The sequence below is a fragment of the Pseudonaja textilis genome, chromosome 5 (assembly GCF_049901715.1).
Source record: "Pseudonaja textilis isolate UNSWEBS1 chromosome 5, rPseTex1.2, whole genome shotgun sequence".
NCBI lineage: Eukaryota > Metazoa > Chordata > Lepidosauria > Squamata > Elapidae > Pseudonaja > Pseudonaja textilis.
In genome coordinates, this window is record NC_141994.1 from 6,186,556 (window position 1) to 6,210,492 (window position 23,937).

Sequence of the window (23,937 nt, forward strand, 5' to 3'; positions counted from 1 at the left end):
ATCATTGCCTCGAGCAGCCTCTCCCAGTGGCCTCTTCGGGTTCGGGCTTTGAGGGACTTGGGAAGGAAGCCAAGCTCAGGTCGGCCTGGCTCTTTCTGTTGGCAGGCGGGAGCGCACCCGCGGCTCACTTTCCCAGCTCTGCCCAGCCCGCACAGCTCTGGCGGGATGAGTGGAGGGTCCAGCAGGGAGGCACTCACTGCCTTGGTGAGAGCTCTGCCACCAGGCAGGAGGGCCTGCCTGTCAGCTGCACTGGGTGCCCCAGTCAAAGCTCTTTGCGCTCTGCCCGGCACCAGGCAGGGATGGCGGCTGGGCACTTCTCCCGGGGTGGGCTGATCCTGTGCTGCAGCCCCGGGAGATTTCCCTCCCCACATGGGGTTGGGCTGCCCTCCCGGGCAGGGAGGCTTTTTCGTACCAGTAGTAGGGCATTGTTTTTAAAAGAATTGGCTTTGCCTTCGAAGGCGAAGGGAAGGCAGTGACAGGAGCACCTGAAGCTGAGTGTCTCCGCCGGGCTCTGGTTGCAGGGAGGAGCCCTGGCTGGCTGCACGTGGCTGCGCCACGTGCCACAGCATTGCTTTAAACACCGCAGCATCATGGAGAGAAGGGAAAGCAACAATGGCGGAAGGTCTCCCGATACGAAGTGCCCCACCAATGCCAAGGTCAATGCAGGCAGCACCATATCTGGGTATGCAACAAAAGTACTTCCTAACGGCCAGCCCCCCCACCATTCCCCCCCATGTCGCATGTTTAATATAGGCCTTAATTTGGGGAGAGGGCTTAATTTGATTTTATGCCTATAAAGCATGCTGGGCCTCCTATTGGGGGAGGCCATATTGTTGGAGAAACACGGTATTATAAACAAAACTAATTATAGAGATTTTGTGAAAACTCTCAAAGCATTGACTGCCAAAGATATGGAGAAATCAAGAAAACCAGCAAAACAATGAAAGTTGCACACAGCTTATTCTCTAGTTAAACTCTCTCCAGAACTTGTTTCAAATTACCTGTTTCTAATCTTAGAGCATAAGTTGATGAATTAATTATCTTCAACGGTTGTTTCAGAATGGAAATTCTCCAAGGAAATGGTGGTTTTAAAAAAGGTAATATTGGTGCTTAATGGAAAACTTAATCTCAGAGAAAGTCTCAGGAGCGCGATATCAGTCATCAGCTTTATAGTACATCTGAAGGTAGGTTTGCTATGCTTTTGTCCCTTGTATTTGAAAGTCAACTTTTAACATATATTTTTTTCAAAATAGTTTTTTTTATTATTTTAAAATTCCAAATCATGCCTTCTTGAGAATAGGCTGTTCTGGGGATAACACAAAACAATGTATACTAATAGGGGAGTAACTTTCCTTTCCCCTCAAGTTCCACATCTGTTTTTCTCTTCCTTCAAGATTGCCTTAGGGAGAAATATATCAGCAATTTTCCTCTCTTGAATTTTTATTCATTTTTTATTCCTTGATTAGATTATATCCTATTGTTTCTCCTTTCTCTTGTTTTTTTTTTCTCAGCAATGACACTCGTGGGGAGATTGCTTAGACTGAGGGAGAGCAATTAGCTCAAGGTCATCCAGTTAGCTTTCATGTGTAAATTTAGTTCTGAACTGCCTCTCCAGTCCTAATCCATCCCTTTACGATATAACCTTGGTTTTCTGAATCTTGACCAACTTTGGTCCATTTCTGACAAATAGACTCAGGTAGCTTCACAACATGTTTGATGAAGCTGTTCTATTTTTGTGAGCATTTTTTTACAATTGAATGATCATTTGGAATGCAGTTAATCTAATTGGAAACCTTGGGTTTCTGCATAACTAGACAGAAAATGCGGCAACTAGTGAGGTACCTTAAGTCATTCTTCTCATGCTATGACAGAATACCATTGTACTCAATGCAGCCAAAATCTTGAGCAGACAGCATGTGTATTTCGGTATCAGATATTCTAGTGAATATCTGTCATGTGTTGGTACACAAGAGATTTGAATCAATGGGTATTATTCAAGCAGCTGCAATTATTTCATCAGAGAAAGCAAGAGTGGGAACTTCATCATGTATAATTTTTATTAATGTAAAGGTGTGTCCCTCATGACTTCATAATTATACATAAAGGACTGTCAATATACGTGAATGCATATGAATACCAGAGTTGAGAGAAAAAGAGAGATGTGAATGAAATAATGTACACATTATTTTAAATATTAAGGAAGCATTTAGATAGGTAGATAGGTAGATAGATAGATAGATAGATAGATAGATAGATAGATAGATAGATAGATAGATAGATAGATAGATAGATAGATAGATAGATAGATAGATAGATAGATAGATAGATAGATAGATAGATAGATAGATAGATAGATAGATAGATAGATAGTAAGACATCTGGAGCAGACCCAAGCTAGGTAGAACTTTGCTCATTCCTTTTCTGAGTCATTTTGTGTCTCTAATTTGTTCTTTACTTTTTCATATATAATAAAACTGCATAGTCTCCTCTTAATGATAACTCTCTTCAGAACTTTATTATCTCCACCATTTTAGTCCCTTGAATGACCACAATATAATATGTAGTATGAAGTGGTCCTTACTAAAAGTTAATGGGTCTAGGAACTCAGTGAACTGCACATAAACAAGTAGGGGAAGGAAGTTAGGCTTTTTAACAAGCACAGTTTTATACTTACGTAACACATGCTAGACTAACAACTTATCAACACCTGTTCATCTATGTATGCATGTATAGACATGTATATGTATGGGTGTTTATTTATGCAATATACATAGCCACTTATCTTGCAGTAGCAATCCTGGATGGTTGACATTTAAAACATCATACCAATCCAATCTTGCTTGAGAAAAGAAGCATATGTTGAATTAAACTAAAATGTATTTGAATAGAAGAGAATATATATACCCTGTGGTTGAACTGTGGAGCCCTTAGTGCTCTCTGAGTTTGATTGTTTGCTTGCAGACATTTCACCACCCAGCTAGGTAACATCATCAGTACAAATAAGTATGTCGTTTATTCCCTGTATATACACAGTAACTTGCCCTGCCGGTTTTCTCGTTGGTAGTTCCTTGAATAAGGTACTGTTTTCTGCTTGATAGTTCTTATCTAATGTTAATTCCTGCTAGACATTGACTATTGGAAAGATGCGTTCTGGTAGTTTCATTTCTTTTTTAGCATTTTTATTGTCTATTCTGACTGTATGTAAATATGGTTATTTGTGTGTCTACTGATGACTGATTTGCCTGAATGTGAAGCTTCCGGGAATTGTATAGTTGTCATTCATGGATGCACTTTGCTAAATCTTCAATCTATCTGTCTTATATAATGGCTGTTACAGTCCTTACAAGGGACATGTTGGCTCAGTGGCTGAAATGCTGAGCTTGTCTATCAGAAAGGTCGGCAGTTCGGCAGTTTGAATCCCTAGTACCATGTAACGGAGCGAGCTCCCATTACTTGTCCCAGCTTCTGCCAACCTAGCAGTTTGAAAGCATATAAAAATGAAAGTAGAAAAATAGAGACCACTTTGGTGGAAAGTAACAGTGTTCCTTGCACCTTTGATATTTAGTTATGCTGGCCACATGACCACGGAGATGTCTTCAGACAGCACTGGCTCTCTGGTTTTGTAACAGAGATGAGCACCGTTCTCTAGAACCAGAAATAACTAGCATGTATGTGCGAGGGGAACCTTTACCTTAACCTTACAGTCCTTACACTGTATAATGTAAATGGCCCTGTTTTTTTTTTTTTTAATTCTTGGGCTACTGGGTTTTTGTTTTACTTAAGATATTTTGGAATGCTTTAGCTAGTTTGCATGCTACAGTAATGCCATGTGATTGTAATCTGTTGTAACAGTCTACTATATTTCCATATGAGCCACTTAGTGATGGGTTTATTTATTTATTTTTGACTCTGTGTTGTTCCTTTTTTTTTTTCTATACTTGTATATGGAATCTTTTAACAATACTCTTAAATTAGCAGCCATCTTCAATGGATTCCTAGAAAAAATCCAATGCAGAACTGGCTGCTGCATGTTTGATTCTCACTGATGAACTTTTAATTTTCATGAATTCTAATTGGATTTTGAAGAGTACTGGACGTTTAAGTGAGTATTTCTAGCTACTTCCACCTATGTAAATAAAAAGACAACCTGAAATAAATTGAAAAAAATGCCATTGCTGATAGACTGATCAGTCATTTTATAACCTTTCCATTTCTTTCTTTTTTATTTTCTAAGATCTTTTCCCACAAAAATGTTCTTTATGGTTTTTTTTAGAACAGTTTGAACCCGAAGTCTTTCTATTAAATTCAGGAGTGCTGACTTGTTATCTAACACTAGCATATGTCTCATTAGGAGTCTTATTTCTCAAATGACCAAATTATTTTTGAAAATAATAGGGAAGTATCCTTTTATTTGTGTGCTTTTAAAAACATCTGCCCCTTTTGAATTTAAGCATGCCTGGGTTTTTTTTTCTTCTTCTCCACTTCATTTAACAATACTAATTATTATACCGAGACAAGGACAATTCCAATTACATTATTCACTACATCATAATAAACAGCAAAAGATAAAAAGAGGAGGGATGATGAACTTTGGCTTTCTAAATACTTTATTGTTGGAATACAATTCACTTCACCAACCATTCACCTTGCTATCTAAAGCTAATGGGAGCTAGATTTCAATATCATCTGGAGACCAACAGATTCTTTATCAGTTAAGGAGCAGACAGAAACTGTAGTGAAGTTCCGCATCTTTTTCTGGGTGGCAGCTGCAAATAAACAGAGAAATGCCTTTCTACAAGAAAATCATGCACATTTGGGAGGAGAAGGAAGACACAAGGGTAGGTCAGGAAAAGGAAGTGCGTAAAATAATGCAAAAATGAAAAGTATATGTTTTTAATATAATGGAAAGTAATTAAATACAATTTGTATTAATATGTCCCAAGTATTTAATACTTGTTCTTTTCTGTTGTATTAAACAACAACCAGACCCATTTTTAGAAGGTGTCTGGAGGTCAAAATGATGTTCAGCGAATGCAAGAGCTTGAAACCATCATTCTGTGGATCCTTTATTCTGTACTTTTAGCTTATCAATAAACTCAAACATTATCACAATCACTGCTTGTTAGAAAGCAGATCTAATTATGTATAGATTTCTAACTTTTCCATCAAGTTACAGCTGTTATACAAACAGCAACAAATATGATTTCACCTGGAATTAAATTTTCTATCTTCCATTTACTTCTATTTCAACAGAAATAGATGCTATCAGAAATCTCTAATTAGTATTACTATTTTTTTAAAAAAATAAATTATTGAAGCTGTCAAAAACATCAAATCAGTACAAAGTTTTATTATGTATTAATCTTGACTATTGGCTTATTTTGATACATTTCCAATAATATTTATGCATTTTTGTGGCATGTCTAAAGTTATGGGGCAGTGCGGTGGGTCAGTTATTAAGAAGTTGTGCTTGTCGGCTGGAAATCCAGCAGCGCAGGTTTGAGACCCAAGCAACCTGCAACAGGGTGAGTTCCCATCCTTAACCCAGCTCCTGCCAACCTACTGTTTGAAACCATGTAAATGTGAGTAGATAAATAGGTACCCCTTCAGTGGGACGGTAACTGTCAGCTTTGGAAGCCATACTGAGATACTTACATATTGAAAACTGGACCTTCCCCAACCAAACCAAAACCCAATCAACCACTTGCTTGGACAGTGGACTGTCAGAAATCTTTTGAAACTTTAAAACACCTATTTGCCACTGAGCCCATCCTCCAGCACCCAGACTCAACCAAACCTTTTATAATCCAAGCTGATGCTAGTTAGGTGGCTGTCATGGCGATTCTTCCCCAGAAGAACTCTCAAGACCAGCTAATGCCTTGCACTTATGTGCCCCAAAAGTTGACAGACACAGAGCGTAGGTGGGAGGTTTGGGAAAAAGAGGCATTTGCCGTGCGATGGTTTTACTATCTTGGAGACATTTCCTGGAAGGAGTGAAGGAGCCTTTTGAGGTGTGGACTGATCGTAAGAACCTTGAGGCTCTAAAGACACCTTGAAAGCTATCACCTAAACAAGTCCACTGGGCTCAATACTTCAAGAGTTTCAACTTTAACATGAAATATATCCCAGGGGGGAAAAACATATTGGCTGATGCCCTGTCAAGAAAACCCAAATTTGACAGTCGCTGGGAGGAAGTAATGCAAACTATGATATTAGAAGCCCAATCCACAGGCCAAGTAACCACCCAAGACCAAGTCAACCACAGCCCCAGACGCCTAGAAGTTAAACTGAGAACCGAGTTGAAAGCAGCACTTTTAACCAATCCATGGTTTGCTGAACATCAAACAAATTTGACAATGAATGAAAGATTGGCTTGGAAAAAAAACAAAATTTATGTACCCAATACTCTAAGACTGATGGTACTGAAACGTAGCCATGACTTGCAGTTGTGGGGAACACTTTTGGTTCTTAAAAATCCTGCATTTAATCAGGAGACAGTTCTGGTGGCCAAAAATGAAACCTGATGTCGAGGACTATGCAAAAAGCTGCTCAATTTGTGCCACAACGAAACACAGAACTGGGATATACATGCAGATAGATTGGTTAACCAATTCCGTGACAAATTCCCTGACAAACCAAAGGGTCCCCTTGGAGAGGCGAGAGGAGGTTAAGGGCATCACATTAACCCCTGGTTGTGTTTTATTTATTATCTCTTTCAGAAGGTGATTTTTTCAAGGGGAGATGCATGTCAGCTTTGGAAGCCATACTGAGATCCGATGCTTCCACGTTGCCACAAACCTAAGAAATTGGGAGGGGGTAGATTCAGTTGAGTAGACAAAATAAATTCTTTTGTTAGTTTAAGGTCATTGACTTTGGCACAGGATGAAATAGGGATCTTACTTTTGGACGGATCGTGATTGGACCATGTGATGTGATGATGGCCAAGTGGGGATGGATTTGTAGTTTGGAAAATTGTATGAAGCCCAGAAACTTTCAGATTCAGGATTCCACAGATGTGCCAGTTTATTATTCTAATAAAGGTACTTTTGAGATATGTTTGTCTCAGAATTATTGATTGGAATGGAGGTTTGCTGGAACTGTGACAGTAACAGTGCTCTGTGATGTCATGCTAGCCACATGTGGAAATGTTTTCGGAAAGTGCTGGTTCAATGGCCTTGAAGTGGAGATGAGCACTGGTCTCTATGGTCAGCAATGACTAGCACAGTAAAATCCACAGGGACTCCCCTTTTTCTGAAGACATATTTCTGAGTTATATTCCAGGAAGAGCATCTGAGCACAATAGAATATGTATGGTTTATCTAAAATGGTTCCTAGCTATTTAATTTCTGTAATGATTGACATAAGCTTTCATTACTCCTGATTTGCCACCATTTTACTTATGTTTGAGTTAATGAAGGTATTATCAAAATCATTTGAAAGTGGTAAACAGAAAAGACCCTAAGGGTCATTCAGCAATAAATTCTGAAACAATGTAATGCGCTAAGGAATGTTTTATTCAGCATTTTGAAAATCTATCACAACTAAATTGAAAATGATTTTTTTTTAAAAAAAGGTGATTAAACAGGTTGAGCATGACCTCCCAGAGGAATTGTTCAGATGTATACCATTCCTGTTGCCTCAACTTCAAAGACACAACTTTAACATGTGAAGAATAGCTTGCATTCTAAGAAGATCAGAATTATTTCTCCTCTCTACATTATATGATAATGAATTCACTATCAATTTTGAGAGGAAAAGAAATGTTGAACCAGGTCATTGTATAAAATGAAAAAGAAAGAAAGAAATATTGTAATAATCTAAACTGTGGACATGGTCTCAACTGTAATAATCATTATAGCACCCCACAATTGCTAGTACATCAAGTGGTAGTGTTGATAAGGCAATTAAAACTGGCAAAGATTAAAGATTAAAAGAAGGGCTTGCTCCCTTCCTACTCCTTGTTCATTGTGTTATAAAAATTTATATCCAGGAGAATATTCTTTTTTGTTGTTTAGTGTATTTTTTTTTTCATCAGGACAGAATAACACAAGTTTTGAGGCTCTGTCATTTTGAAAGATGCCCATAAAAATGCTGGAGAAAATAAGTGGGTGAGGCAACATAGAATTTCTTTAATTTAACTTGTATTAAAATTAAAATGAATAAAATAAGAGAAGACTCAATTGGCAGTGTTGCATTCGGAAAAGACTGAGCTGAAGTCTCCACCCTGGTCCATGTTTCCAGTGGGACTGTTCCTATTGGCTGATGCTGTTTGACAGCTGGCTATAAAAGTGAGCTATCAAATGGCATCAGCTGTTGTCTGCCAGCTGGCTGCCTTGTTAGCGTGGCAGTCGTGGCAAACTTTTATTGTTACAATAAAGTAAAAAGCTGAAGTTTGCTCCGTGTTCGCCTTAGTTATTCCGCCGCTCTACAACACTGGCGAGGGTGGGATGCATATAATAGGCAACCAAGCAAAGAATCGCTGAGTGAAGTCACTACAAAAAGAGCCAAAGCCACTACCGAGCTGTATGTCACTTTAAGAGCTTACTGTCACTATTCACGAGCGCGAATTTCAACTTTCCTCAGAAGATCCAGCACCGCTGAGTTGAGATGACTTTGAACCCTGTGTTCCTGCCTTTCAGACTGACAGCAGAAACATGGGAGTCCTACAGAAACCCATTTGACTGTTTCCTAGATGCCATAGACCTCACTGACATTTCCGACCATAGGAAAAAGTCCTACTTTTTAAGTTTTTGTGGAGCCACAGTGTTTGACACTGCTACGGCATTGTTGGCTCCGTGTTCAATTAAGACTGTTCCATGGGAAGAATTGCAGGAAATTCTTTCTAACCACTATTCCCCCAAGCCATCCTGAATTGCCAGGTGTCATGCTTTTAGAAGACGGATTCAGGCTGAGGGGGAGACTATTAGTGCGTACATGGCTGCCCTATGAACAGGTGCCTTGTACTGTGGGTTTAGAGACTATCTGGAAGACATGTTATCAGACCAATTAGTTTGTGAAGTCAGGGATTTAAGGCTACAAAGACGTCTGTTGACTAAAGGGGATTTAACCCTTAAATTAGCAATTGAAGAGTCTCAAGGTGCTGAACTGTCAGCACTTTCAGCAGCAGAAATTCAGGGAAATCCAATTAGCCAGAGCAGCTCAGCCATCCATTATGATGAAGCCTCCAAAGAAGAAGGCTATGAAGAGGCTAGTGATGCAAATTGTCTCAGGCAACCCAACACCAGTCAAAGGGAAAACAGGTCAATCCCCTCCATGGTCTCAGCCCATTTGTCTAAACTGTGGGGGAAATCACCTCAGGGCATCCTGCAAGTTCAGGAATGCCATTTGTCTAAAATGCCAGAGAAAGGGTCATTTAGCCAGGATCTGTCAAGCAGGAAAGACTTTTGCCCAAAAGCCTCAGACAACTCAGCATTTCCAAAAACAAATTGAAGACTGTTATCAAGCCAGACTGACTAACAAAGGCTCTAACAATGTTGTGTTTTTGTTTCTATAGAAGGAAAACCTTGCAGGATGGAGGTTGACACAGGCTCAGCACTGTCCATCATCTCATGGAGCACTTTGAAACAACTACTTCCCAGAATGGCTAAGAAGAGGCTTCACGGCTGCCAATTAACCCTATGTGACTACCAAGGCAGAACCATCCCAGTCATTGGAAAAGGCAAGTTTTTTATTCAATTTCAAAATTTTAAAGGTCACTTGCCTTTAGTGGTAGTGGATGGTGCCCTCCCTAGCCTGCTGGGGTTAGACTGGTTCCCTGCCCTTGGCCTCCATATAAGCGGAATCCACTTGATTGCAACTGCTGAAGTAGGCACCTTGTTTAATGACTATGCTGATGTGTTCAGCGAGGGGCTGGGCTGTTACTCGGGAACCCCAATATCTTTCAACTTGGACTCTCTGGCAATTCCAATCCGTTTAAAGCCTCGAAGGGTATCTTTTGCAATCCGCCCCAAACTAGACATTGAGCTTGACGAATTAATTAAACAGGGCATATTAGAGCCTGTGGACTTCGCAAAATAGGAAACCCCAATAGTGACACCCCTGAAGAAAGATGGTAGCTTAAGAATCTGTGCGGATTACAAGAGCTCATTGAATAAATATTTACAAATCAGCACTTATCCAGTCCCAGTTATCCAGCACCTGAGGCATTCTTTTGAGCTGGGAACCATTTCGCGAAACTAGACATGTCATAGGCCTATCAACAGTCCCCTGTTGATGACACAGCTGCTGAACTACAAACTATTGTAATGCACAGGGGTGCTTTTAAATGTAGGTGCCTCCAATTTGGCGTAAGTGTGGCCCCAGGAATTTTCCAATCATTAATGGAAAGACTACTTCAAGGATTACCTGGCGTAATTCCTTATTTCGATGACATTTTAATATCTGCCCCTGACAAGCCTCAGTTACTGCAAAGAGTCAAAGGAGTCCTCGATTGTTTCAGAAAGTATGGTCTTAAGTTAAAAAAAGAGAAATGCACTATTGCCATCCCACAGGTCAAATTTTTGGGATACAGAATTGACGCTTCTGGTATTCACCCAATCAAATCTAAAGTAAGGGCTATTCATGAGGCACCCACACCAACTAACAAAACCAAATTCCAGGCTTTTTTAGGACTTCTTAACTTCTATGCCCAGTTTTTGCCACATAAGGCTTCCATTGCAGAACCTCTGCATAGACTCTTGGATAAGCAATCCTCATGGCCTTGGGGACTTAAGGAAGCCCATGCTTTCAATGCAATCAAATCATTGCTTACATCTGATGCTGTTCTGATTCAATTTAATGAACATTTACCTTTATTCTTAGTAGCAGAGGCATCACCTTTTGGCATAGGAGCCGTTTTAAGTCACAGACTGCCTAATGGTTCTGAGGCACCCATTGCCTTTTTCTCCAGAACTTTTTCCCCAGCTGAGCGCAACTATGGCCAAATTGACAAGGAGGCTTTGGCTGCAGTTGCTTCTGTCAAAAAATTCCATGAGTTTCTATATGGACACCATTTCGAGTTAGTTACGGATCATAAGCCTCTGTTAGGTCTTCTGTCAGGCGATAGATAAACTCCTCAGATTTTGTCTCCAAGAATGACCAGGTGGACTTTATTTCTGACTGCCTATTCCTATGCACTGGTTCATCGGGCTGGCAAGAGTCTCTGCCACACTGATGCCCTTAGCTGCTGTCCCCTGCCTGTTCCAGTTGAGGATCCTGCACCAATGAATGCTGTGTTCCTGATCAATGATCTCAACCTTCTCATCACCGCCCTTGATATTGCTGCCCACTCTGCCAGGGACAAGGTAATCACCCAAGTCCTTGACTGGGTGGGAAGTGGGTGGCCTGCAGTTCCTTATTCCCCCAAATTCGTACCCTTCAAAACTCGCCAGCAAGAATTGTCTTCTTTGCAAGGCTCTTTACTTTGGAGAACTAGGGTAGTTATCCCTTCCAAGTTGCAGACCTCAATTTTAAAAGTCCCGCATGAAGGACATCCCGGCATTGTCAGGATGAAGACCCTAGCTGGCAGTTATGTATGGTGGCCGGGCATGGATGCTCAGATTACAAGTTGGGTGAATGCTGTCAGCCATGCCAAGCTACCAGACCTGCTCCATCAACATCCACTCCAGGCATGTGGGGAGATTCTGGGACCCCTTGGTCCCGGGTGCATATTGATCTGGCTGGCCCTTTTCATGGGCGTACATTCCTGGTGATGGTTGATTCCTTTTCTAAATGGGTAGAGCTGACCTTGATGACCACCACAACTTCAGAAGCTGTCACTAAGGCTCTATCAAGGATATTTGCTACCCATGGCCTCCCTGACACCATCGTGTATGATAACGGCCCCCAGTTTACTTCCTGTGAATTTGAGGTCTTCCTAGCTAACCTGGAAATCAGGCACGTGCTTACAGCTCCTTTCTACCCTGCCAGTAATGGTCTGGCTGAAAGAGCAGTCAGATCTGCTAAGGAGGTCCTGGAAAGGCTTGGAAATGGATGCACAAAAGATTTGTAAACAAACCGACACACTGCTTGTACATTTATGAAAGAAAGTTGGATGTTTTTATGTTTTGTTTGTTTTTGTTTGTCTTTAAAAACCAATAAAACTTGTTTAAAAGAAAAAGAAAAAGAAGACAGGCACAACTGTGGAAGCTGTAAACATACAAGGCTCTCCCAGAGCTTCAGAAGATTGGGATGGCTTGAGAAGATTGGATATTTTTTTTAAGGGGATATTGTTTCTATTCCCTCCAATATATTATGTCTGATGGAAAGTAAGACTACAACAAATGTTGGTAATGTGGAGGTGAATAAACCTTCCTTGGACAGGAAGTAGAGTCTTTCTTTCTGAAGGTAGCAAACTTGTTCTTAAATGAAGAACTTCTTATGCTTCTGTGAAAATATTATGTAGTAGGAAGGAGATTTGTTTTATTGTTTCCCTACTTTTTAAATTTCTTTCTTTCTTTTGCACAGTTGAATATTGTTTGGATTACTTCTCAGCCATTTCTTTCCTTTTGTGGTTCATTTCCAAAGTAATCTTTTCCTTGGCCTTTTTTTTTAGCTTTTTCTTCCTTTGCAGTGATATTACTATCACCAATATCAACTTCTTCCTAAATTAAACATGTCCCTTCATGTGGTGGCAACTTCTGAATTATTTTGCATCTGAATTATTTTCATGCCCTCAATTCTTATCTGCAATAAAACTTCTTTAAAATAAACTGGTTTAACCTATGATGGAAAATCATATATGCAACTCTACAATCTTCAAGGTATGAATTAAGCCAGTGGCCATAAATCAGTGAAAACTTTATAAGATGCTTTATAATGAATTCCAAGCTGAAATAGTTCTTTTTTGATTTCAAGCTCTATAGTTATGTCTTATTATTTTAGAAGAAGCTATTTTCTAGCTTGTAGAAGAAGCTTTAGAAGAAGCTATCTTCTAGCTTCTTCTTCCTACAGGATATCCTACTAGAAAATAATGAAGATAAAAAAAGACCATGCAAAAAATAAGATTTTTATTTTTTTTCTGAAGCCAAATCCAGAAAAATAGGACATGGAACTGTCAGGAAATACTAGTCCACTATTACAGATTAATCTTCAGAATGAAAAAGGTGATATTTCTATTTATAGTTCTTATGAAAATCTTTTAATTAATATTAAATTGCATCTTATATCAGGTTCTCTACCTATAATAGTCAATTAGATGAGGAACTGTGGAATTTGGAATATAATTTTAAACAAAATCTCATTAGAGAGGAAAGTTAAAGATGAAACGTAAAAAAGTGAACTACCCCCGGAAGATATTCAGGTAAATTCTGAACTTTATAAAAAGAAGGAAAAGCCATTCAACATGTGAACAAAAATTGTGGCCGAGAAAATATAAAATGATGGACACAACAGAATCTACTGCATAGCAAGCAATGAAACCTAGCCAATTTTGGCTAATCTTGAAAATAACTAAATAAGGTCAGATCTGGTAAATATTTGACTGGCCTACAGAGGTTGTAAGGTTCAATGGGAAAAGAGAACTTTAGCAATGTCTAGATTAAATTGGAATAAATGTGTAAACACAGAAAAGCCTCTGAGCAAAGTTCACGATGGACATACAAGATTTGGATAGTAGATTTGCCATAATATCAGCTCAGTTATTTACTTACTGCTCTGCTTCAGCTTCTTAAGAAACAAGTACTAGAAAAATTTCATTCAATATCTTGTGTTTACTCATCTGATGAACCTGCTTCTAGAAACTTTTCGCTGCTTGGGAAATGGGGAGTATGCAACATATCAGTTACTGCAGAGACATTAAGAAGCATATAATTTCTCAGAATGCACAAATAAGTGCTTTTCAACCAGTCCCAAGTTGTGAATGATAAATTGGCTAATCCTATCCCTGTGTATAAATGTGTTAAATTTATTTGAAAATATAATTATCAGGATAGCGACACTTTTTAACAGTGTTTGAAAGCTTAAATGGAAAAGATTCTTTCAACAGACCTGACAGAATATTGAACGGTAACGAGGCTGGGTTTTTTTTTTTTCCCAGGAAAATAAATCATCATCTGCTCAAGAGTATAATCATTTAATCATCCTTGTCAATGTTGTTCTAAACCAAAATCCATCAAGATTGTTAAAATTAAAGCATGGGAGAAAAAGAAGGAAATGCATTATATATATACAGTATATATATCTGCTGTCAACCATAACAACACAAGAGCACACGATAGATACAAACTCAAGGTTAACCGCACCAAACTTGATTGCAGGAAATACAACTTCAGCAACAGAATGGTCAATGTCTGGAATACTCTACCCGACTCTAGTTTCTTTCCCAAACCCCAAAAACTTTAACCTTAGACTGTCTACTATTGACCTCACTGTAGGGGGCGTGCACCAACGTGCCTACCGTCCCTGTCCTATTGTTTCTTTTATTTTTCTTATATGTACCCATTTCATGTATTCATAACTATGTATATATTTATACTTATTATTAACTTGTAAACAATTGACAAATCAAATAAATTAAATAAAAAATAAAATAAAATAAAATAAACAAATAAATAAGTCTGAGCAAGGTGCCTAGCTACCATTAAATGTATAGGCAAAAATACTTAATGATTAAAAATGTTGTTAGAGTTGATAAAATATTGATGCTTATCTTAATATATAGTTCAGCATCTATGAACTGCAAATGTCTTTCTGAGGTTCAGAATTAGGATTTTTCTCCCCTAGCCTTTATCAGACATTGAATTTAGAATCAGCTGATCTGCCACTGGCATGTATCTTTTCTTTAAAAAAAAAGAAAAGAAAATCCATTAATAAAGTAAATTACCACTTAGTTGCAATGTTTAATCTCATTCACTACAGCTTAATGTGAGTAAGCATATAAACTAATATAGTAGATGTTTTCCTAACAATGTGATTGTAAATTATTGTGTTAAATGTCTATGGATATTCTGAGTTATCCAGGTTATGGTTGTCCCAAAAGTACTTTATCAAAAAGCAACTGGAGTTTGTTTTTTTCCTTGAAGGCATTTGGCTTCTTATCCAAGAAGCTTTCTCAGTTCTGACTGAAGAAGGTACTGTATATAAATCCTTCCATCTTCTACCATTCAGTTAGAACTGAAGAAGCTGTAATAATATAGAAGACCATTATAATGCATTCTTGCTCAAACTTAAAAGAGTCATCAAACTATATGCACCATTAATAACTCCCCAAAACACACACAAAAACCCAGATTACCCATAACAATAAGGAAACTTCAATAAAAAGAATTGCTATGGCATAAAAACAAAACTAGCTACATAGCAAACTTTAAAAACTGAAACAACACCTTATGCTGACAGACAAAGGCAGAATGTACCAATTACCACTGCAAGCAGGAGGAAAAACTCCTACACAAAATCAACCTGTGCTTTCTACAATTTTGTAAATGCTAAACTTAAAAACTCAAGAACCATCTCACTCCGAAAAGGACCAAATGGGAAAGACTGCAGTGATAAAGCCATTAAGGCCAACCTCTTCAACACATCCTTCAGTTCAGTCTTTGTAAACAGCAATGCCCCACATTTCCTAATTGTACCACAACTAACTGCAATGATCAACTACATATTGATTTTACAGAAGATAACATAGAAAAGACACTACATAATCTAAAACCATCCCTATCTATTGGCCCCGATGGATTATGTGCATACTTCTTATAAAAGCTCTCCACTGCCATAGCAGAACCCCTAAGCATAATATATGAGATCTCATTCAGAACCAGCTCCTTACCAAACCTATGGTGCTTAGAAATGGTCATCCCTATCTTCAAAAAAGATGACCCCAGCCTGGTTGAAAACTACAGACCAATCTCACTGTGTTGTTCATGTTCAAAGTCGTGGAATCAATCATTAACCAATTCATCACCCTCCAGTTAGAGTCAAACAACTACACACCAAAAAACAATTTGGTTTCAGGAAAAAAATGTCCTGCAATCTACAACTCCTACGTTGTAAAAACATATGGACTATTCTAATCAACAGGGTAAAGCAATAGACACAATTTACATAGACTTCTGCAAAGCCTTTAATTCAGTGGTACACAACAAACTACTGTTAAAACTAAACTCTTACAGCATTTCCAGTTCCCTTCATAAGTGGATTACTGTGCTCCTGTCAAACAGGCAACAAATAGTAAAAATAGGGAGTGTCATATCAAACCCTGCTCCAGTTAACAGAGGTGTCCCCAAGTCAGTGTTCTAGGACCCACACTCTTTATACTCTATATAAATGATCTTTACAATCACCTTATAAGCAACTACGTCTTCTTTGCAGGTGACATAAAACTATTCAACACCACCGACAATGCTACTGTCCTTCAAAGTGACCTTGATTATGTGTCTGAATGGTCAAACAATTGGCAATTCCAAATCTCAACCAACAAATGTTCTGACCTACACATTGGTAAAAAAAAAAACAGTACACCAAATACAAGCTAGGCAGATATGACCTTATTGATGACCTTCATTCTGTCAAGGACCTTGGAGCACTCATATCAAATGAACTAAGTGCCAGAGCTCACTGTAACAGCATTGCCAAAAAGGCATTAAGATTTGTAAATCTAATCTTAGGAAGCTTATTGAATTATTGATTTGCTAACTAGGGCTTACAAAACCTTTGCTAGACCAATACTTGAATACAGCTCATCTGTCTGGATATCTGTCTGTATATCTGTGTGTATATCGGACATTAATACAACCCCCCCCCCCCCCCCCCTGTCCCCCCCCCCCCCCACCCCCCCCCCCCCCACAAAATTGAGGGAGAGGAGGTTTTCCAGAATGATATTGTCAGCGATACGAGAAGAATATCTCGCCCTGAATGCTTCCTCGTTCCAATTCCAGCGCCGCCCGCTTCGACACAGTTTTACCTAATTTCTATTTTTTTTCTTTTACTTTCTAATTCCCCCCCCCCCCCCTTTTCTTCTCAACTTTTTCTCTAATAAAATTTTTTTCACCATCCAAAAATGGGGGGGCTATATGGAACTACACTCCTCTGCTCGCAACATCTACATCACCAGGCTTGAAATTTTGGGCTTGGATAACCTAGAACTACACCGCCTACAACTGGACTTAAGCGTAGTACACAAAATTATCTGCTACAATGTCCTACCAGTCAATGGCTACTTCAGTTTCAATTGCAACAATACAAGAGCACACAACAGATACAAACTCAATGTAAACCACTCCAAACTTGACTGCAGAAAGTGCAACTTCAGCAACAGAGTGGTCAATACTTGGAATGCACTGCCTGACTTATGTCCTCTAACCCTCCACTCCTTTAACCCTAAACTATCCACTATCGACTTCACCCCATTCCTAAGAGGTCTGTAAGGGGCGTGCATAAGTGCACAATCGTGCCTACCATCCCTGTCCTATTGTCCCCATTTATTTGTACCTATTTCCTGTATTCTTACTCATGTTTATACTTATTCCTATTATCTTGTAAGTGATAATAAATAAATAAATAAATAAATAAACAAACAAACAAACAAGCAAACAAATAAATAAATAAGCAAGCTTCTGGGATGAGGAGATGAGAAAAAGCACCTTTGGGAATATTGATTCAACATGAAGGGAGAATAGCATGAACTACTGAGGAAATGAAAGCTAAGATTTCTGCTCTTCTCTGGTTATTTTCCTACAAGTATCACTGATACCAATTGCACAGCCATGTTCATGCTTAATTCAATAGGATTCAAAATGTTTAACTTATGCATTTTGACACCATTTTAATAGTAATATAGAAACAAGTAAATGTCAAACAGTTGTGGTTGACTCATTCAACCTCATTTTTTGGGGGGGTGAACTATCTAATTTCTGCACACAAAAAATAGATTCATGTAAATGTACTTGTTCATTTAAATTAATCAGGAAAAAGTATGGGTAATGTTTCTTCCAATCCAACTAGAAGTTCTACTGTGGCAGGCCTTGCCATTGGACTGTTGTGTAACATTTGTATCAGTGCAGCTGTTTTCTGATACTGAAAAATATCAATCCATCTGCATGTGATATGATTCCCCAGTGCCCCTCCCCCCCCCTACACACACCAAAACAAGCTACCGAAGACATAGATTTCTCTTTCCAACGCTGTGAACTACTGACATGTTTAGAAATGTTTCTTTTCCTCAAGAGCTATTTTCGGAAAAGAAATACTGGGGTTGCCTTTATTGCTAGGATAACATTATGGTGCCTGTAGTGATTAGAGGACTCAAATCACTAAATGCAGTAGTTGAAATATTTCCAGATAACAATTCTAGCTTGCTTAGATCCAGTTGGATAATATTAGGAATGAAAATCAACACCGAGCTTCAACTTTTTAAAGAAATGCTCTGTGTCAGTTTGAATGGTTGTCTAAAAATATAAAAGAAGTGAATCGTGGTACAGTAAAGATGCATTAGGGGTATTCCATTTCAGAATAACATCACAGCACGTAGGTGTCAGGCATCAAATGCTATCAAAGAAGAACCAAGGAACAGCTGTATGCTTGGTGTTTTGATTGGGTATCCTCTAGTGGTTTTCATTCCATTGAAAGTTTTTATCACAGAAGTAAAACATTTGATTTTGACTGTGAATTACTCTGAAATAGCAGTAGATCTGTCTTGAGTCCTAGTTTTTGTACAGTAGGGTATGTAGACATCTAAACTTATACCTAGCAGAAAATGAGATACAAACTTAAAAGCATCCCTGAGGTACATCATGTGATTACAACGTACATATATCTTGTGATACATTTAAAAATATATAATTTGCAATCAAAGTAGTTAAGAAAATAAAAAAAAATGAAAATGAAATTTAAAAAACCATTAGACATATAAACAACAAGCACATATACATTCTCACCAAACTATTTTCATTCAGGTAAGGCAATAGTATTAGAAGCACAGACTAAGAGAGAATAATAAGAGAAAATATGTTAATAGTATATATGTGTATGTAGAAAGAGAATGAGAGAGAGAGAGAGAAGAAAACTTGCTTACAACTGTCTGCTTCTGCAAACCATTCTTGCTTGTACTTTATTTATATATAATTCTCCATTCCCTTTGTCCCTGATGCAAATTAAAGTTAAGAAAATAAAAAATGAATACAAACTTTAAAAAATAAAAAAAATAGAAAGTTCAGAAATGAGAAATAGAAAAATACATAAGAATATGGTAAAGAAGAAATGTATATATAGAATATACTTGCATTTTTAGCACAAAAAAATTTAGCAATCTATTGCCTTCTTTTGAAGTACAAAAATGATTTTTTTTCTTCCAGATCCCATCTGTTATCTATAAACAAATCCTTAAAGCCACGTCATTTAGTCCTGAGCAGGAAAAGTCCATTAAGTGTTACCAGAGATAACATATTCATTTTAACTGTGATCAAATAAACCACCTTTATATACCTTCCTTTTAGTTTTAATAATATGGATTTTTAAATAATGTCCCATAGCTTGATTTCTTTTCATTTTTGTTTTTGTCTTTTTCTAACAAAATCTTCAAAACTTTAACTAGCTCCTTTTTTAAATCAGCTATAGGAAAGTTATCCAACAGAGAAAATAAAGTCTTACACTTAGGCAAGAAAAAACAAAAGTACACATATAGACAGGGTGAAACCAGGCTCAATAGCAGGAACTGTGAGAGGAATCTTGGAATCTTAGTGGACAACCAATTAAATATGAGCCAGCACTGTGTGTCTGCAGCCCAAAAAGTCAATGCAATCCTAAATTGCATTAAAAGAGGGATATAATCAAGATCGAGTGAGACACTAATGCCACCCTATAAAGCCACACCTAGAATATTGCATCCAGTTTTGGTTGCTACACTATAAAAAAGATGTTGAGACTCTAGAAAGAGTGCAAAAAAGAACACCAAGATGATTAGGGAACTGGAGGCTAAACATATGAAGAATGGTTGCAGAAACTGGGCATTCCTAGTCTAGTGAAGAGAAGGACTGGGGGAGACATGATAGCGGTCTTCCAATATTTAAGGGGCTGCCACAGAAAGGAGGGGTCAACCTATTTTCCAAAGGACCTGATGGCCAGACAAAAAATTATGGATGGAAACTGAACAAGGAGAGATTCAGCCTGGAAATAAGCAGATTTTTTGACAGCAATTAACTAATGGAACAGCTTGCCTTCAGAAGTTGTGGGAGCTTCACCACTGGAAGGTTTCAAGAAGAGACTGGCCTGCCAGTCAGAAATTATCTAGCGTCTCCTATTTGGGTGGGGGGTTGACCTATAAGGCCCCTTCTGACTCTGTTAAGCTGTTTCCTTTTCATTATTAAAATCTTCATTGTTTTCATTTATATAACCAATGTATTTTTAAAAATATCGCTCTTGTAACCTGTCATTTTAAAATCCAATTTCAGGTAAGTGTTGGTCTTACACTGCTAAAAATTTGTTCCTCTTCCATAACATAATTTGGATACAGTTCATCTATAGAGGCAGACATTTTTAGAATTAACTTCTGAGTTCAACATCCTTCAATACATTTAATGTTACAGTATTTTGTTCCATTCTGCATTAGTAAGTAAAATTGAAATATTTTTTTAATTGCAATTTTTAGTTCAATCTGGTTCCGTCTAGTGTCCAACCTTCAAAGTTCCATCTGTCATTTAAAAAATAATAATTCAGAACAAAGCATTTTCCTATAGGAAGGATTCTTACAATTAATTCCAAAATCTTATTTCAAATCCATCTGGATCCATTTGTAACTTTCCAAAATCAAAGTTCTGTTCTTTTTAGCTGGTTATTAAGACTTGACATATTAACTTTATGTCACAGAAGATGGTTCCCATCTTCAAAAAAGGAAAAAAAAACAGACCCAGGAAACTACAGACCAATCAGCCTAGTATCAATACCCGGGAAGATACTGGAAGAGACAATAAAAAAGCAGATCTGCCAACATCTAGAAACTAGCAGTCAGCATGGGTTTGTTAAAAACAGATCATGCCAAACCAATCTTATTTCATTCTTCAAGAAAGTGACTAAATTAGTAGACCAGCAAAATACTGTGGACGTAATATATTTAGATTTCAGCAAGGCATGCGACAAAGTAGATCACAAACTACTTCTTAGTTAGCTAGAAAAAAGTGGTGGAATAGATAGCACCACTACTAGATGTACTCACAACAGGCTGGCAAACCATACTCAACAAGTAGTCCTTAATAGGTCTAAGTCTACATGGAGCGAAATAAGCAGTGGGGGTGCCACAAGGTTCCATCTTAGGCCCAGTACTCTTCAATATCTTCATTAACGACTTAGATGAGGGAATAGAAGGGGAACTTACCAAATTTGCAGATGATACTAAGCTGGCAGGAATAGCTAACACCCAAGAAGATAGGCTCAAGATCCAGATGGATCTTGACAGACTAGAACACTGGGCCATATCTAACAAAATGAAATTCAATGTAGAGAAAAGTAAAGTCCTACACGTAGGCAAGAAAAACCAAAAGTACATATATAGACTGGGTGAAACCAGGTTCAATAGCAGTAACTGTGAGAGGGATCTTGGAGTCTTAGTGGACAACCAGCTAAATATGAGCCAGCAGTGTGCAGCAGCTGCCAAAAAAGCTAATGCAATCCTAAGTTGTATTAACAGAGACAATCAAGATCAAGGGAAGTGCTAATACCACTCTATAAAGCCTTAGTAAGACCACACCTAGAGTACTGCATCCAGTTTTGTTCACCACATTATAAAAAAGATGTTGAAACTAGAAAAAGTACAGAGAAGAGCAACCAGGATGATTAGGGGACTGGAGGCTAAAACATACAACGAACGGTTGCAGGAACTGGGCTTGGCTAATCTACTAAAGAGAAGGACCAGGGGAGACATGATAGCAGTCTTCCAATATTTGAGGGGCTGCCACAGGGAGGAAGGGGGTCAAGCTATTTTCTAAAGCTCCTGTAGGCCAGACAAGGAATAATGGATGGAAACTGAACAAGAAGAGATTTAACCTGAAAATAAGGAGAAACTTTCTGACAGTGAGAACAATCAACCAATGGAACAGCTTGCCCTCGGAAGTTGTGGGAGCGCCATCACTTGAGACTTTCAAGAAGAGATTGGACTGCCATTTGTCAGAAATGGTGTAAGGTCTCTTGCTTGGGTGGGGGGTTTGTCTAGATGACCTACAAGGTCCCTTCCAACTCTGATTATCTATTAAATCTGTTAAATGTCCTGTAATAAAGCTAAAAAATCTGGAACATTGAATTCACTTTTCCTAACAGCTAATTCTCATTTATAGAGAGAAACTATTTTCCTGTTAGAAAATGTTATTTAATAATTAATACATCTATTAAAACTGTATGAAAAATGCAAATTATTTGGGGAAAAAAATCAAACTTGCAGATAAATTCAAGCAAATAATTGTCATCCAAGTAATTAAAAATCACAGATTCTTCAGTATTAAAACAGAAGACAATAATGACAGTGACAATAATAGCAACTAAAGAGTTATTGGAATAATGAAACTGCAGAGAGGATTGAATAAGCGTCCTTTTGATTGTATGTCATTTTGACCAGAATATATTTACCACACACATGTTCATGCTCATTCTTCTCTATTTTTTCCATTTTCCTGAAGCTTCCAACTCTGCATAAAATGCTTGGTGCAATTTTTGATTTTTACAGTAATTAAAAAGATTGGCAAAAGCTGTGTTCTCTTTGTTTCACCAGCAAAAATGGCTTATATTATCCTTGAATAGAGGAAAGAACATCTACAGTTAGTGCTGACTGAAAACTGTTATAGATTTTTTTTGCATGAAACAGAAAAAGTAATAATCTTATGATTTATGGCAATAAATAAAGCAATAAATAATTTTGTAATTGTACTTACATTTACTGCAGAAAAAATTGGACGCTACTTATTTTCATTGTTTCTTTTTGTACTTTTTGTCTTTTTCTCCTTTTTTTGTAAAAATTTTATTTGGGTTTTCACAAAACATAATACAAATAAAATATTTTCTTTGAGAATAGCATGATCCCAGGCTATCACTTCTCCATACAGACTACAGACACAAACTCAAATTCATATTCATCTTTGTGTTCTATTCCATATCTTATTACTATTTTAACATTTTCTCCGTAATTTTTCCCCTCCCTTAGTTATCTCAACCTTGTTTTTAATTATCTCATACCTATCTAGATTCAATTATATATCTTTTTCTAAGTTTCAATATCTTTCTAATCATTATATTTATACTTTTGTCTGTCCTGTTTCAATTTCATATTTTCTTTTCTCATTAAACAAATTTTCCCTTGTAGTTACTGATTGGAGTATAACACCTTTGTATATTTTAATTTTGTCCATTCAACTCTTATTTAAACTTCAATTTATGCCTTTACAATTATAACATTCAATATAGCACATAATTTCCAATCAAATTTTGCTTGGTATATTCTTAAATAGACACTATGTTCTTACAGAGAAAATATATATATAACAATAATAAATAAAATATTTATTCTATTCCAATTCAGCTCTATCATTGATGTTAGTTGTAATCTTTAACATCTTTAACATTTCTTTTCAGTTGAATATCATACTTCCTTAGGAACATTTATAATATTTCCATAATTTTTTTCATATTTCTTTCAAGTTTCTCTTTACTTAAATTTTTATAAATCATTAATAATAATTAAAATGTTCCCATCCTTTGCTAATTTCCTTCTCTCATTCTCTTTATTTCATTTATTTATTAACAAATATTCCATTCCATTACAATAAGTATTTTATCTATCATTTTAATCACACTTGTTTCATATTTTCTAAGTCTATTTCTATTTCTAATATAACAATACTATCTTATGTACCCTTGCAGAATTCCTCTTTCAATTACATTTTCACCCATTATCTCTATGTCTTCTAAATAGGCTTATACCTTTAATCCTTATATGTTTTCCCTGTTTCTCTATATCTTATT

At 37.4% G+C, this 23,937-nt stretch overlaps 1 long non-coding RNA gene across 1 annotated transcript in view; it reads right to left on the reverse strand.

Moving 5' to 3' along the window:
- Positions 1 to 23,937, reverse strand: part of LOC148125519 (uncharacterized) — a 121,481-nt gene that overhangs the window by 73,343 nt on the left and 24,201 nt on the right. The window lies entirely within an intron of this gene.